The 16,661-nt window shown below is 43.7% G+C and overlaps 2 protein-coding genes across 6 annotated transcripts in view; one reads left to right on the top strand and one right to left on the bottom strand.

Annotated features, from left to right (window-relative positions):
- RIMS3 (regulating synaptic membrane exocytosis 3) overlaps positions 1–886 on the bottom strand; it is a 71,477-nt gene extending 70,591 nt beyond the window's left edge. The window contains exon 1 of the mRNA XM_055392664.2: positions 823–886. The gene's annotated coding sequence lies outside the window, so the exon portion shown is untranslated. The remainder of the gene's footprint in view (positions 1–822) is intronic.
- NFYC (nuclear transcription factor Y subunit gamma) overlaps positions 567–16,661 on the top strand; it is a 79,583-nt gene continuing 63,488 nt past the window's right edge. For 4 of the 5 annotated variants that reach the window (XM_055392594.2, XM_019016360.3, XM_063699880.1 and 1 more), the window contains exon 1: positions 600–734. The gene's annotated coding sequence lies outside the window, so the exon portion shown is untranslated. Of the gene's footprint in view, positions 735–16,661 lie in introns of all 5 variants that reach the window. The other variant, XM_004025547.5, reaches the window with a different exon arrangement.

Genomic DNA, 16,661 nt, shown 5'->3' with positions numbered 1-16,661 from the left:
AAATCTGCATTCAAATAAGAACAACTATGTCGACGTAAGGTTACAAGCTAACTATTCTTGGTAAGTACTGTTCTTTATTCTAGAGGATATCACTTTACAGTTTGGTGTTAAATGCTCTTTTATGAATTTAAGGTGCCAGTAGCTGTCTACCTGAACGGCATGCTTAATCTGGAACGCCATGTCGACCTTCATTCCCCAGTTCTTTCTCCGCAAATTAAAAACACAAATACACACACACGCCCCTACTTAGTTCCTAAAACTCAAGGGCACGCGCACACACCTACTTATTTCCTAAAATTCAAGCTCGCACCAACGAGATCCACAAGGATAGGCAGGGTGGTAGAGGTCACTGGGCAGCGCCTCCGGATCCCCCGAAAGGGGGCGGGGTCAAAACTCAGATCTCGAGCTCCCGAAAGGGGGCGGGGTTAAAACTCTCAGATCTCATTCCGCCTCCCTCTGTCGTCGCCCCTTCCCAATTCTCGCGAGACCTCAAGGAGCACAGCTTCTGCGCACCGCACGATACTGGGAGTCCAGGCGCCAGGGGAGGGGGAAGGGAAAAGGGGAAACGGGGCAAACGGCGTGGCCGCCATATTGCTTGTGCCCCCGCTTCGCGCGCGCTCCGCTCTCCGTGACGCACACTTCCCCCTCCCCTCCGCCGCGCCTGGGCCTCTGCATTGCCCGACTCCGTAGGAGCGCGGGGGCGGCTCCTGCTCTTCCTGGACTCCTGAGCAGAGGTGTGTGAGTGTGCGGGAGTTTCTGTGCGAGGGTGATAGGGGAGCGGCGGCGGGGGGAGGGGCAGCGCTTCCCGCCTTCGCCAGAGACCTCACTTCCTCGCGCGGCCGCTGCTGAAGCTCGGTCCGTCCTGCCCGCCGCCATGTTGTGCTCTTGCCTGGCCGGCCGCTGTCGCCGCCGCCGCGCTCGTGGGGTCCGTGTGCCTCGTCGGCCCGGCCCGCGGGCTTTCTCCCATTGGCGGAAGGCGACGGCGGGGGGGCTCGCTCGTGATTGGTCGGTGGCGGGGAGGCCGCGGACCTGGCACCTTATTGGACGCGCCAGCTCCGGCCTAGGGGGTGATGAAGGAATCTGAGGCTGCGGGGATGCGCGCGTCTTGGGCTAGGGCGGCTGGGGCAGTGACCCCCTGCGGCGCAGGCGTGGGGTTGCGGCGAGAGGGCGAGCCTAGAGGCTTTAAGGGGGAAGAGAGGGTGATGGCCTGGCAGGTACTTTGGGGGTAGCTTAGGCCATGGCCTGGGAATGGGGGACAATCACTTTCAGAGGTGCTTTTCCTGGTACATGCATGGCCCAAGATGGGGGTGTGCAGGCCCTCAGGGTTCCAGGCCTGGAAACACCGAAACCCAAGTGACAGGCTGAGAGGATCTTCGAGATCCAGGGTTGCTAATGTGACCCAGTTTGGAAGTGGCCCTGAAGTCCACGGTGTGAGTGTATGGTGTAGGAAGAAAGGCATCAGGGCTAGGGGCATGGCTGAACGGTAGAATCAGATCAGGGATTTTGCTGGAGAGTGCAAGCATTCAAACACTGAGGTTTTGGTGGAGCCCTGGAGTCCAGAGTCAACGGACCTGGGATGTGATGTGAGGAGCAAGTAAACCGAGAGAGGAATCCTATTGAGAAGTGTGCTCTGTCCGAGCCTAGGAAGCACAGCATTAAGTAGTATCAGATTTAAAGTGACAAAATCTGATATAGGAAGCATTTTAGGGAACATTTTCGGACTTGGGAAGTGTATTAATAGAGCAGTTATACATTATTAAGTCTCAGGACCGTACAAGTAGTTTTGAGATGTTGTATATGAAATTTGCTGCTCTAGGAAGGATACAGGTCATGGCTGAGTTTCCAAAGCCACATTAGCAAATATTAGGTAGTTGGTAGTTATTTGTTGAGTAAATAGTTAGGTTCCCCTTTAAGGGAAAGGGAGCTAGCCAGAAATTTTGGGTCTTGGTTTATTTCCTTGTATATGTGCCTAAAAAGTATACCCATTCCCATGTATACTTTGAATTTTTTGTTTGTTTTTTCAAATAAGCAGCTCCAAACCAAAAAAAGCCCATGCATAGCTTCTTAAGGAACAGGACTTGTCAACACTTTCTGGTTCATATTCAAAAAGTTTTTATTCCAATCCAGAGTCGTTCCAGTCAACTTGTTGGGAATATGTTCCTTTTCCACTGAATCTGAATCGTAGTTACTTGTATTGCTTTACATTTGCTCGTCCCAGTGTGTGAGGGCCATGGAAACACATTTATGTTAAACATCTGTGTTTTCCTAATTTGTTTTTCCTTGTTTTTGTTAGGTAGTCCTTTTTAGCTTTAGATGGTACTCTTCTGTTTTCATACCAATTTCAAGAAACTCCTATGATTTTCAAATTTAGTTTTATGTGAATGCAACTACATTTTCTGGAGAAGGGAATTGATAAGTAGCAGAGGAAGAGAATTGCTATTTTGGGGCATATTTTAACTCCAATAGGTAGGCATTATCGTCCCCATATTGCACATGAGGAAACTGAGGATCAGAGAGGTTAAGTAGCTTGTCTGGTGTCACTCAGTAAGTGGTTGAGCTAGAATTCAAACCCTGGTTGCCTGATGCCAAAGCCTGTAATTTTATCTGCTACATCAGCTATCAACATAAACCTGACTAATCAAACTTCCAGATAATTTTGTATTTCCAAGTGGATCATCTACTTTGATTTCTGGGTGTTTAGAGTGTATAAAATGGAAGACTATAATTCTTAAGAATTTCTTGTGCTGCTTAAGGATTCAGACCACAGAATTGTAACCATAGAGAATATGGGTTCTTCAGCTAGGTATTCAAATCATATCCCTTGGCTTCTATTGTGAAAGGGAAGATTTACAAAGTAAATTGCGCGTTTTTCCTGAATCCAGGTAGATAATGGGGAAAAATATGTACAGAAACTTGAAGAATCTGCATTCCTTAAAACCAAGCTTCAGAATATTGCAGATAGTCTTTCTGTATATGGAGGTAATTTATGCCAAATGGCGAGGAACTACCAAGTGCCTAGTGTAAAGAGCTCACTGGAGAGGTTTTTCAAACATCACCAGTTCCTTAGGGTGTCCCCAAATACCAGGACCTATTCAAAGGCCTAGTGCTTTCTTCAGACTGTGGGATATTGATTCTAGGATATGCTTATCCTGAACAATGTGTAAAATTAAGACTGGATAGGACAAAATATTTGCAGTTCCAATTTTGCATGGAAACCTTTAAATCAGGGTTTGAGAGGAGACCAGTGAGTTGGAAATCTTAATTGCTTTATGTCTTGATGTGCTTAGGTGAAGCCCTCCCTCATTTTTGTTTACAATAACGTTTCACTGTGGAAGATAGAGGCAAAGCTACAAGTGAAAATAGGGTTTGCCATGTATTTTGTACGTTGGTCATTTCAGCCTCATTTGGCTCAGTCATCAAGTTAACCAAATATGAAGAATGCTGTAGATCTATAACTTAGTTTCCTTTTTAGTAAGACTAGACAAGGTGATAAAAATGAGTGTATATGTACACCTTTTTTTTTTCCAGCAGGCATTTCTGGAGCAACCTGCCCTTCAACATTGGTGACCACCTTCATTCCATGTTAGCCCCTTATACCCATGGCCACCTTGTTAAGATCTGGAATTGACCACTCTAGAAATCTCGAACTCTCAGGAAATCTCAGTAGATCTGAGTTTATGTTGAAAACTTGTGAACCTCAGCTTTTTCTTCAGGCAGAAATCATACTAAGATTTATACTTTATGGGCTGTGTCCATGGCATCTTATTTAATTCTTATGACAAATCTGTTATCTCATTTATACTTACACATTTTTTCTTTGGTCAGAACTACTAGAGACTGGGCGCGGTGGCTCACGCCTCTAATCCCAGCATTTTGGGAGGCTGAGGCAGGTGGTATTTGAGGTCAGGAGTTTGAGACCAGCCTCGCACACATGATGAAACAAAATTACAAAAATTAGCCTGGCATGGTGGTGGGCGCCTGTAATCCCAGCTACTCGGAAGACTGAGGCAGGAGAATTGCTGGAACCTGGGAGGCAGAGGTTGCAGTGAGCTGAGATTGTGTCACTGCCCTCCAGTCTGGGCAACAGAGCGAGACTCAGTCTCCCAAAAAATAAATAAAAATCCCAAAACTGTACTAGAGAAGATTTTACAAGGCATTTTTATCCCCTTTTATTTTCAGAGAAATGAAGGCAAAGCGAAATGAGGATTCATACCACAGAATTGTAAACATATATGGGCTAAACCCATTCTGTGCTATGGAGCTATGCTGGGAGTCTTGTTTTGGGTTTTGTTTTGTTTTGTTTTTTGAGAGTTTTACTCTGTCACTCAGGCTGGAGTTGCAGTGGTGTGATCTTGGCTTACTGCAACCTCTGTCTCCCGGGTTCAAGCGATTCTCCTGCCTCAGCCTCCCGAGTAGCTGGGATTACAGGCGTGCACCACAACACACAGCTAATTTTTGTATTTTTAGTAGAGACGGGCTTCCACCATGTTAGCCAGGCTGGTCTTGAACTCCCGACCTCAGGTGATCCACCCACTTCGGCCTCCCAAAGTGCTGGGATTATAAGCGTGAGCCACCGTGCCCAGCCAGGCTATGCTGGGTGTCTTTTTGAGGTAATTTTGAAATTTACATCTTTTAGTTCAAAAGTACTGAGCCACTAGGATCTGTGAATCAAACGCAGGGATAATATAGTTACTACTTTTATTGAGTGCTTGCTTACATTGTACCAGCTGGGATATAAATGTATTATGTATATTTATTCTCATACACTATGAGGTAGATAATATAGCCACCCTCATTTTTACGTGTGAGGAAACTGAAAAGTAATTTGCTTAAGTTCTCACAGCCAGTAAGTAGCAGAGCCCAGATTCAGACACGGATTTGTAATTCTGTTTTTTTTTTTTTTTTGTTGTTGTTGTTGTTTTTTTTTTGAGATAGAGTCTCGCACTGTTTCCCCAGACTGGAGTGCAGTGGCGCGATCTTGGCTCACTGCAACCTCTGCCTCCCAGGTTCAAGCGATTCTCTTGCCTCAGCCTCCTGAGTAGCCGGGATTATAGACGCCCGCCACCATGCCTGGCTAATTTTTTGTATTTTTAGTAGAGACGGGGTTTCACTGTGTTGGCCAGGCTGGTCTCAAACTCCTGACCTCGTGATCCGCCCTCTTCGGCCTCCTAAAGTGGTGGGATTACAGGTGTTAGCCACAGTGCTCGGCCACAGATTTGTAATTCTTAATTCTTATGTAAATGAAGCCCTTACTCTTAAACACTGTGTTGACACCATAGAATGTTATGGGAAAAGAAAAAAAGTCCTGGCTTCTTAGCTCAGGAAGTGAACTTCAGTTCTTTCAGACGTGTCCTTTGTACTGAGGCTCCAAAAGAGTGAGATGACCTTGACAGGGTCACTTGGCTATGCAAGGGCAGAGCCAAATCTTGCCCAGATCACTGGATTTCCAGATAGGTGCTCATTCCACTGGATAGCATTGCCTCTCCTGTGGACGCATTGACTTGATGGCAGAGATGACTTTAAGTGACAGGTTTACTTCATTCACGGGAATGAGAATGGCAGAGGACATTACTAGGGTCACAAATGACCTTCTTAAGGTCAATCCTGGCCTCAGGCATACAACCAGGAAGAATATTCCTTTGCCAGTAAGTTGTTCTTTTCCATTCTGTTTCTTGTTCTCAGAGGAAACTGGTTGTGAGTTATCTGATGTCTTACAGTCTTTCTTTTCATTTTGTTTATTCAGTTTTTCATGCATGCACTGTCACAGTTTAGGAAGGCTACAAGGTCATTTTAGTGTTTTCCTGCAGAGACTCAAAGCACTCAATATAATTTAAGTAGATTAATTGCAGGAGGAAATGGATTTTTAAAACTTTGGCCAAAAAGTGCCTATGGGAGGGGACAGTATTAGTTGCTGATTGGAGTCAGACCAAGGGAAGAGTTCTGTCTCTGCAGTGCATTTACCCTGTGTGCTGGAGCAGGTTCTTAACTTGTTTCTTCCTCTGTAAAATAACGACAATAATACCTACCTTTAGGGTAATTATGAGAAATGAATATAATAGCGTGTGGTAGATGCCTATCACTTAGTGGACCTTAATAAGTGGGAGAACACATTTTCATTTTGGAACAGCATGAAATCTGTCCTTTCAGCCAGTTACAGCTTCCTTGATGAGGAGGGGTGAGGCCTTTTGTAATTGTCTGCTCTGTTATATACAGTAAGATTTCCAAATGGGAGAGCAACCACTTGACATGAAGGAAGTAACCTAATTTAGTTGTGCTGTTGTGGTTTAGGAGCTGATTTTCAGTGGACCAGTGTGAGGTCAGTCTTACTTTTGAATGCACAAAGTAGTAGGATCATTTGTTTCAGGGAAAGATTGTTTCCTCATCTCTTTTGTTCATCCCCAAGTGTTGAGTGGTAATGATTGCGATGCGATGAAAACTTTTTCATATTTGACAAATAGCAATGATGATTAAATTCGGAACAACTGGTGTTTTCATTCTGACCAGAAGGAGAGATTTGCATTATAGTCATTTAAAATTTTTCTAACTGTACAAATTATCAGTTGAAGTAGGACCGTTGGTTTGGTTTGTGTGATTTGTAGTCACTTGAGTAACGTTTTCTTTGAAGTAAGCAGTTAGACAGTATTGTGGAATGGTTCAGGAAAAATCTCTCTGCCTGCAGAAAATTTTGCTAGGTTGCAGGAATTGTTGCACCCTTCCCACACTTCTCCATGTGTTAGCAGTGATGTACCTGATAGCAGTGAGACAGCACCTGTACTCATTTTCAGTATTGGAGTTGTATTTTCCATTTTGTTATTTTCAGATCTCCGGATAGATTACTTCTACATCCAGTACTTAGTGAGAGCTTTCTATTGTATAAACTTGTAGTTTAGAGAGTGGAACTAGAGTCTAATCTTTGCATTTGAATGTTTCCAGTAGAATATGTTTAAAATAAAGGTTGAAATATCCATGTCTGGTCAGGCACGGTGGCTCACGCCTGTAATCCCAGCACTTTGGGAGGACGAGGCTGGCAGATCATCTGAAGTCAAGAGTTTGTGACCAGCCTGGCCAATATGGTGAAACTCCGTTTCTACTAAAAATACAAAAATTAGCCAGGCATGGTGGCGGGCACCTGTAGTCCCAGCTACTCGGGAGGCTGAGGCAGGAGAATCGTTTGAACCCAGAGGTGGAGGTTGCAGTGAGCTGAGATCATGCCCCTGCACTCCAGCCTGGGTGACAGAACGGGATTCCCTCTTTGAAAAAAAAAAAATTCATGTTCAAGGTACTATATATAAGGTGTCCTATTTAAATGAATGCCATTCATTCATTTATTTATTTGCTGGAGTCTTGCTCTGTCGCCCAGGCTGGAGTGCAGTGACATGACCTCGGCTCACTGCAACCTCTGCCTTTTGGGTTCAGACGATTCTCCTGCCTCAGCTTCCTGAGTAGCTTGGGACTACAGGTGTGTTCCACCACACCTGGCTAATTTTTGTATTTTTTGTAGAGACAGGGTCTCATCTTGTTGGCCAGGCTGGTCACGAACTCCTGACCTCAGGTGATCTGCCTGCCTAAGCCTCCACTGCGCCCAGCCTGAATACCCTTCATTTAAAGCCAATAGTATATCCTTTGCCTCCCGGGTTCAAGTGTTAAAGTCAATTGTATATTCTTAATAAGATTCAATAATTGTCCTATTCTTAAATACATTCATGAGTATGAACCATAAATAGTGATCTTGAGCAGTGTTTCAAAGTGTTTTAATAAGAGGAATGAGATGGGCCGGGCGCCGTGGCTCACACCTGTAATCCCAGCACTTTGGGAGGCCGAGGCGGGCAGATCATGAGGTCAGGAGTTTAAGACCAGCCTGGCCAACATGGTGAAATCCCATCTCTACTAAAGATACAAAAAATTAGCTGGGCGTGGTGGTGGGCATCTGTAACCCCAGCTACTTGGGAGGCTGAGGCAGGAGAATCGCTTGAATCTGGGAGGCAGAGGTTGCAGTGAGCCGAGATCGCGCCTCTATTGCACTCCAGCCTTGACGACAGGGCGAGACTGTCTCCAAAAAAAAAAAACAAAACAAAACAAAAAAAGGAATGAGATGACTCATAGGAAATGATGTTAGAGTATAGAATATTTTGTATCATGTCATTGGCTTAAATCTGAAGTACTGAAGGTTTTCACAATCCCAAATTACTGTTACCCTTGGCCTCCAGAGCTGTAAACTGTCCAGTAATCTCTATGAAGTTGAGATTCTTTGCCCAGTGTTAAGAAGGTATATCCCTTTGACACTGGCATGATCTGTTCATTTTAAAAGAGAAGAGAGAAGGGGCTAATAAAGTACACATTATCTGCACAGTTGACATCCTTGTCATTTTAAACTGTTTTAAAAATTATTACTGTACCCTGAAAGTAAGTAGCATAGAATTTGCTCATTATGAAATGACAAAGTTGGGGCCTTTTAAGAAGCCAAGAATGCTTGGTTGGCAATCACTTAGGAGGCAAAGGATTGCTATTTATGGTGGTATTTAATGTCATTTTCAGTAGTACTAAGTTAGAAAGGAAAACGCCATAATGTGTGTAAAACTCTAACCATTTTGGAAGGTTGTCAGAATACAGTTGCCTATAGTCTTTTCACTCCACTAAAATTTGTAAGTTGGTTTAGAGTAGCATTTCCCAAGCTCTTCCACTGAACATTAGTTCTGTGTAGTGCTAATCAGTGTCCTCTGGGGATAAAAAGAGGATCCTTGACAAAAAATGGCCAAAGTGAAATGCCTTTCTTTACTGCAGAATTATTATTCAGAGCCTTGGTGCTTATTTGCCTATGACCCTTCAAGAGGGAAGATACATTATGCAGTGTTACTCAGACTTACTTGGTCATGGACCGCTGTTTGTGAGAACACCTAATAAACGTTTCATGCTATGACTGGTGTGTAGTGGAGCCCAGTTGAGCAGTTCTCGTGTAGTCTATGAATAAAAAAATGAATCATTTTGTATAAGATAGCTTGGTAATAGTGGGAAAGGACTTTTCTGAGAACAAGATACATCTTCAAGGTAACGTAGACTCTTAAGGATGAATGTGATTTCAAAGGTCATCTAATCCAATGCCCAATAACAATAATAATAGTAGCAGGTACCATTTTTTGAGTACATGCTTTTTATCAGGCACAGTGTTGTTATTCTACATGCCTTACTAACCACTGGGTCTTAGTGATTTTTCAATCTTCTTTATTTTTTATTTTACTTTAATTAATTTTTTTGAGACGGGGTCTCACTTTCTTGCCCATGCTGGAGTGAGGTGGTGTGATCATAGCTCAATGCAACCTCAAACTCCTGGGTTCAAGTCATCCTCCTGCCTCAGCTTCCTGAGTAGCTGGGACTACAGGGATGTAGTACCATGCCTGCCCAGCTAATTTTTTTATTGTTAGTAGTGAGGAGGTCTTGCTATGTTGTCCAGGCTAGTCCCAAATTCTTCAGTTCAAGTGATCCTCCCACCTTGGCCACCCAGAGTGTTGGGATTACAGGTGTGAGCTACCGTGCCTGGCTTATTTTTTATTTTTTGAGATGGAGTCTCACTCTATGAGGTTCAAGGCTGGTCTTGAACTCAAAAAAATTTGTTTTATTTTTTAATTTTTAATAAACTAATAAATGGACCTTAAGGAGATGACAAATTCTGAATTATTTGCTTTGTTGTCTAGGCTGGTCTTGAACTCAGTGTCTTCACTACTGCATCCAGTCACTAGATAACTTTAGCATCCTGTTTTCCACATTAGTGGTCTAGAGTGCTGCCATCCTCCCACTGTGTCCCCTTCTCCAGCTTATTCTCCACACTGTACCCAATGGTAAGGAACTAAACAGTCTTAAACATGGGGCTGGCAAAATCAGAATTACACTTTAAACGTGGGACTGATTGTGCCAGTCCAATGTTTAAGACGCATTAGTTCCTTATCATTGTCCTTAGAATAAAGTTTTAGTATATTAGCTTTGTCCAACCCTGTATACCTTTCTTTTTTTTGAGAGAGAGTCTCGCCCTGTCACCCAGGCTGGAGTGCATTGGTGCAATCTTGGCTCACTACAACCTCTGCCTCCTGGGTACAAGGGATTCTGCTGCCTCCAAGAGATTCTCCTGCCTCAGCCTCCCGAGTAGCTGGGATTACAGGTGCCTGCCACCATGCCTGGCTAATTTTTGTATTTTAGTAGAGATGGGGTTTCACCACGTTGGCCAGGCTGGTCTCAAACTCCTGACTTCAGTTGGCCTCCCAAAGTGCTGGGATTAAAGGCATGAGCCACTGCACCCGGCCTACGTTTCTAACTATACTTCTAGCTTCTTGCTTCTGGGCTGCTGCTATACCAAACAGGAATGTAATACTTTCTGTCAGCTTCAGGCCTTTGCACATGCAGTTCACTTTGTCTATCTTGGTTTTTATTCTTAGGATTTTAATTCTCCTAAGAAGCTTTCTCTGACCAGCCTAAAACTTACGTAAGCCCTGGGTTAGGTGCTATGCTTATGTCCTCCCATAGCATTTTGCATTTGCATGGGTTGTAACTCTTAATGTACAGCATCATGATTGCCTATTTTAACTTTCCTGTTTGTTACAGTAGACTTTAATCTCTTTAAGGACAGGAACTGTGTCTTGTTTAGAATCCCCAGAGCTTATTTAGTACAATGGCTATGCTTATAATTTAAGTATTTATTGAACAAATGAAATTATCCTAAGCCCTAAAACCTTGCAAGATGTTTTAGTGCAGGAAACTGGCCTCGGTGGAGTTGAATAACTAGCACGAGGTCACTCACCTAAAAAGTGGTGAGGAGGGATTAAAATCTAAATCTGTTTAGCTGTAAAGATTGGGCTTTTTTTCCTGCTGCTGCACATGACTGCTCTCTCTCATGTTGCCTTTACACATCCCTGTCAAGTGTTCAAACAGCCCGTGCCTAACAACCCCATCCATAGCTTCTGAGGAAAGTTGTGTCATCTTTGGACAGCTCTGAGAGCTGAAGCGAGTCTTTGCAGAATAATTTCCCATCTATTGGTCTTAATTTATGCTTTGGAGAATATAACTTATTTTCAAAAAACAAATAATTCAGAATTTGTCATCTCCTTAAGGTCCATTTATTAGTTTATTTCATTCCTTCATTCACTGATAACCATTTACTGAGCACCAGTGCAATGTTCCTTTATTCTAATGACGTGGTCATTGCTCAGCATGTTTCTGGGCCTTTTTTGGGGATTATCTTCAGAACTTTTTTTTTTTTTTTTTTTTTCCGAGAGGGAGTCTCTCTTTGTCACCCAGGCTGGAGTGCAGTGGCATGATCTCGGGTCACTGTAACCTGCGCCTACCAGGTTTAAGCGATTCTCCTGCCTCAGCCTCCCGAGTAGCTGGGACTACAGGTGTGTGCCACCAAATCCAGCTAATTTTTTGTATTTTTAGTAGTGGTGGGGTTTCACCATGTTAGCCAGGATGATCTGGATCCCCTGACCTCGTGATCTGCCTGCCTCGGCCTCCCAAAGTGCTGGGATTACAGGTGTGAACCACCGCACCTGGCCTATCTTCAGAACTTCTATCAGATTATTTTGAAGATGTGTGAACATATTTTTGTTTGTTTGTTAAACCTTGGAGGTGGATTGGATTTGAGAAATAGCTACTAGTTGTTCAAGACCAAGTTGGGTGAGAGATAATGGATCAGAAATTATAATCTGGCAGTCCTCAATTTTCTTTGATTTGCTTATAATGTTTTTTGAGATGGAGTCTCACTCTGTTGCCCAGGCCGGAGTGCAGTGGCATGATCTCGGCTCACTGCATCCTCCGCCTCCCAGGTTCAAGCGATTCTCCTGCCCCAGCCTCCCGAGTAGCTGGGATTACAGGCATGCACCAGCACGCCCAGCTACTTTTTGTATTTTTAGTGGAGACGGGGTTTCCCCATGTTGGCCAGGCTGATATTGAACTCCTGACCTCAGGTGATCCACCCACCTCGGCCTCCCAAAGTGTTGGGATTACAGGCATGAGCCACCACGCATGGCCTATGTTTTGTTTTTTTTAAAACTTGAACCGAAACTTAAAATAGAAAGATTTGACATTAAAACAGTCTGTCTTTTACTTCTTAAAGAATCTGGGCTGGGTGCAGTGGCTCACACATAGAATCCCAGCATTTTGGGAGGTTGAGGTGGGAGGATCACTTGAGCCCAGGAGTTTGAAACCAGCCTGGGCAATATGGGGAGACCCTGTCTCTACAAAAAAAAATTAAAAATTAGCTGGGTGTGGTAGCACACGCCTGTGCTCCTACTTATTCAGAAGGCTGAGGCAGGAGGATCACTTGAGCCCAGGAGGTCAAGGCTGCAGTGAGCTGTGATCATGCCACTGTACTCCAGCCTGGGCAATTAGCCTTGTCTCAAAAAAAAAAAAAAAAAAAAAAAAAAGAATATGAAGCTCTTATTGCAGTTAACCACATTTCCTACATGGCCCTCTTCAGTTGGAGCTGTGTAGTGGTCACTCCTTTAGATGAGACACACACTTGCCAGTTTTCCTCAATCCCTGCTACTCCGTTATTTCACTGACACTGTGGCTAAAATCGGATTTGATTTATATCTTTATGCTTTGGGGATATATGTAGATAAAAATAAAGATACTTGCTGCCTTCAAGAAGCCCTTCTTTGGTAATAGAGGCATGTTAAAAAATAGTTATGTGTACCTGCTGTATAATCAAGTGTATATTTAGATATTAATTGGGCACCTACCACATTCCAGATAATATGTTGAGTGCTTTCACTTATTTAAGCCTCAACACTCCTGTTGGTTGGTGTTATTGCCTCCATTTTACACATGAGGAAGTGAGCTCAGAAATGGTTAAGTATCTTGGCCAATATGCAGCTGGTAAGCAGGTAGCTATGATTCAAAAATCATTCTCCCAACCAAGAGCATAAATTCTCACTTTACCTTCTTTGAGAGTATTAAAGCTTCAACTATGTAACCAGAGTTACTGGTTTTGTCTCATAGTGATTTAAGTTTTTTTTTTTTTTGGAGACAGCTCTGTCGCCCAGGCTGGAGTGCAGTGGCGCGATCTCTGCTCACTGCAACCTCCACCTCCCAGGTTCAAGCAGTTCCCCTGCTGCAGCCTCTTGGGTAGCTGGGACTACAGGCGCCCGCCACCACGCCCGGCTAATTTTTTGTATTGTTAGTAGAGACGGGGTTTCACCGTGTTAGCCAGGATGGTCTTGATCTCCTGAATTCGTGATCTGCCCCCCTCAGCCTCCCAAAGTGCTGGTATTACAGGCGTGAGCCACAGCGCCCGGCCTGATTTGAGTGTTTTTTAGGGTAAGAAGATGCAGTTGTCTGGTGTAGAGGGCTGCTGAGATCCAGGACCACGGAAGAATGTTAGCTGAAATCCTAGAGATTCTGTTAGGTTCTCAGTCCACAGTAATGACAGGTAGAAGAGAAAGCTATAGTAAGTGAATGGATTCAGCTGCCAAATGGAAATTCAAGAATAATTTGGGTTCTCTTCCCACTGTGGCTTGAATTCTAAGGTAAGTGTTGATGAGAAGTAGGACTTGAGGTCTTTTCCTTGCAAACTGCCAAGAAGTAATAAAAACTACGCTGAAGACCTTCATAGAGTGTTAAAGGTCATGATTGGTTTAATCTGGTACATCCGAAGCAGAGTCAGAGGGCCAGCTTTTGGAACAGTGATCAGACATTTGCTGGGATTAGTGGTGAAAAGCCTGGGTTTCCAGCATAAAAAGTGGAGAATTTTATGGCTCCTGGTAGTCTTCCCATACTGTCCTTTATGGCTAAGGAGTTGCTTTCTGCAGGCCTGCAGAGTATGCTAGAGACAGAAGAGAGGTGTTTCTTCAAAGTGGCTTCAGGGCCTTAAGCAGGTCTTCTCCCTTTCTGAACCTTAACCGTCTATAAATCAAGGAAGTTGAATTGGATGACATTTAATACTTTCCATTTTTTCAGTGCTTATTCAGGCACAATACAATATGCTTTACATATATTACCTTGTTTAATCCTTACAGTGGCTCTCTGGTATACATGGTGATATCTATACATTACAGATAAGGAAACTGAGGCTCAGGGTTAGTTCAGTGTCATATAATTAATAAGTACAGCCAGAACTTGAAACTAACACTGCCTTCCAAGTGCTTAGTTGTTTTGCCATACTGGCACTAATTAGTAATCAGCGAGGTTATGAACATGTTCTCCCTATTCTTCTGCTCCCCACCCCCACCCTTCACATGAGCTTCTTTTCCTTGTCAGCTGACTGGCCCTCAGGTGTTCTGGGGCTAAGAGAAGCTCCAGTACAGATAAGGCCTGTTGGCCTTCTGCCTTCTCTTCCCAGGGTGGGAGTAGCTATTCAGAATCTGTAATCTAAACTTTTGAGAAAAGAATTACAGTACCTATAACACATCTTGTTAACATAACCAAACTCTTTATTTGGATGCCATTGTGAAATTGTCTCACAACCCCTTCAGATTTTAACAGTGTACTCTTGTTAATGATTTACCTAGTTGTTTCATGCCCTTGTAAATGTGGTTTGTTACTGGTTAAATGGTCCTAATAATTTAGTAGTAAAATTTGTAACAATTTATAGGGTGCTATTTGGTCATACCATTGGCTAGGTCTCTAACTGGCATATCAAATTTAACATTAGTGAGATTTTTAAATTTTAATATTTATTTATTTATTTACTTATCTGAGGTAGAGTCTCACTCTGTCGCCCAGGCTGGAGTGCAGTGGGATGATCACGGCTCATTGCAGCCTTGACCTCCTGGGTCAAGTGATCCTCTGGTCTCAGCTTCCAAAGTAAGTGGGACGACAGGTGTGTGCCACCACACCTAGCTAATTTTTGTATTTTTTATAGAGATGGGGTCTCACTATGTTACCCAGGCTGGTCTCAAATGCCTGAGCTCAAGTGATCCTCCTTCCTTGGCCTCCCAAAATGCTGGGATTACAGGTGTGAGCCAACACGCCTGTCCCAGATTTTTAATTTTTAAATTTGTTGAAGTTGGATAATGGTTTATGCTATCTACACATATATATGGCACCTAAGAATTTCCGTGGATGTGCCCTGAGGTGCTCCATGTCTTGGTAAGCAGTGTGGTGCAGTGGAAAGAGTACCACTCTCGGTGGGACCCAAGTTTGAATCCAGATGTATGGCTAGGGACCAGTTTTTGTAACTTCTTTGAACCTCACTCTTTCTCATTGGTAGAAGGGTATTGTAGTGAGAATTAGAGGGGTAAAGTCTGTAATATACCTAGCACAGAACCTGGCACTAGTAGGTGTTCAGAAATCATTTCATTTCATCATGGGAAATGAGTGGAATGTAGAGAAGTTAATATGGCAGAGTGATAGGGCAGACCACCTTGTTCCTATTTCGGGTCCCTGCTGAATCTCTGCACATGTCAAGGATGAGTTCTCATGTATGGTCAAATGAGGAGTTTCTAGAAAAGAGCTCATCTACCTAGCAAAACAACTGTATTTTTCAGTCCTAGGATATTTAGCTTTGGTGGGAGGAAGCAGATCTAAGGAGATTGTTAAAGGCCTCAGGTAATGAATGGTGAGATGCTTGTATTTGAATGTGTTGCTAAAAAAAAATAATAAAAAGAAAAGAAAAACATGCTAATTGATTTTCACCACATTAGGAGCTGCCTCTTAAAAAACCTAAGCAGTTGGTCCAAAATCCATAAGAAAATCTTTGACTACCACTGGTAGACTTCAGCACCTTGGAATGTTTTCAATAACCACAGTGAGACTAGTAAGAATACTTACAATATCTCTTCTGAGATCAGCTCTGCTGTGCTTATTCTTAAAAATATGGGGCCGGGCGTGGTGGCTCATGCCTGTAATCCCAGCACTTTGGGAGACCGAGGTGGGTAGATTTTCTGAGGTCAGGAGTTTGAAACCACCCTGGCCCACATGGTGAAACCCTGTCTCTACTAAAACTACAAAAATTAGTCGGGTGTGGTGGTGGGCACCTGTAATCCTAGCTACTCGGGAGGCCGAGGCATGAGAATCGCTTGAACCCAGGAGGCAGAGGTTGCAGCGAGCTGAGATCACACCGTTGTACTCTAGCCTAGGTGACAGAGGGAGACTCTGCCTCAAAAAAAAAAAAAGAAAATTTTTATATATATATATGGTAGAAGGCTGGGGTGCAGTGGCTCACTCCTGTAATCCCAGCACTTCAGGAGGCCGAGGTAGGTGGATCACTTGAGGTCAGGAGTTCAAGACCAGCCTGGCCAACATAGTCAAACCCTATCTCTCCTAAAAATACAAAAATTAGCTGGGCATGGTGGTGGGTGTCTGTAGTCCCAGCTACTAAGTAGATCACTTGAACCCAGGAGGTGGAGGTTGCAGTGAGTCAAGATCACGCCGCTGCACTCCAGCCTAGGCAACAGAGTGAGACTCCATCTCCAAAAAAAAAAGAGAGAGAGAGAGAGAGAGATTTATCCTCGTCCAGGCACAGTGGCTCACGCCTGTAATCCCAGCACTTCGGGAGGCAGGGGCAGGAGAATCCCTTCAGCCCAGAAGTTCGAGACCAGCCTGGGCAACATGGTGAGACCCCATCTCTACCAATTTAAAAAAAGAAAAAAAAAAAAAAGCAAGAAAAGAAAGAAATAGAAAAATTAGCTGGGGGTGGTAGCACACACCTGTAGTCCTAGCTACTCAGGAGGCTAAGG

This window comes from Gorilla gorilla, chromosome 1 (assembly GCF_029281585.2).
Source record: "Gorilla gorilla gorilla isolate KB3781 chromosome 1, NHGRI_mGorGor1-v2.1_pri, whole genome shotgun sequence".
Classification (NCBI taxonomy): Eukaryota; Metazoa; Chordata; class Mammalia; order Primates; family Hominidae; genus Gorilla; species Gorilla gorilla.
Note: the sequence above shows the minus strand (reverse complement) of the source record. Positions and strands in the feature narration are given on the sequence as shown.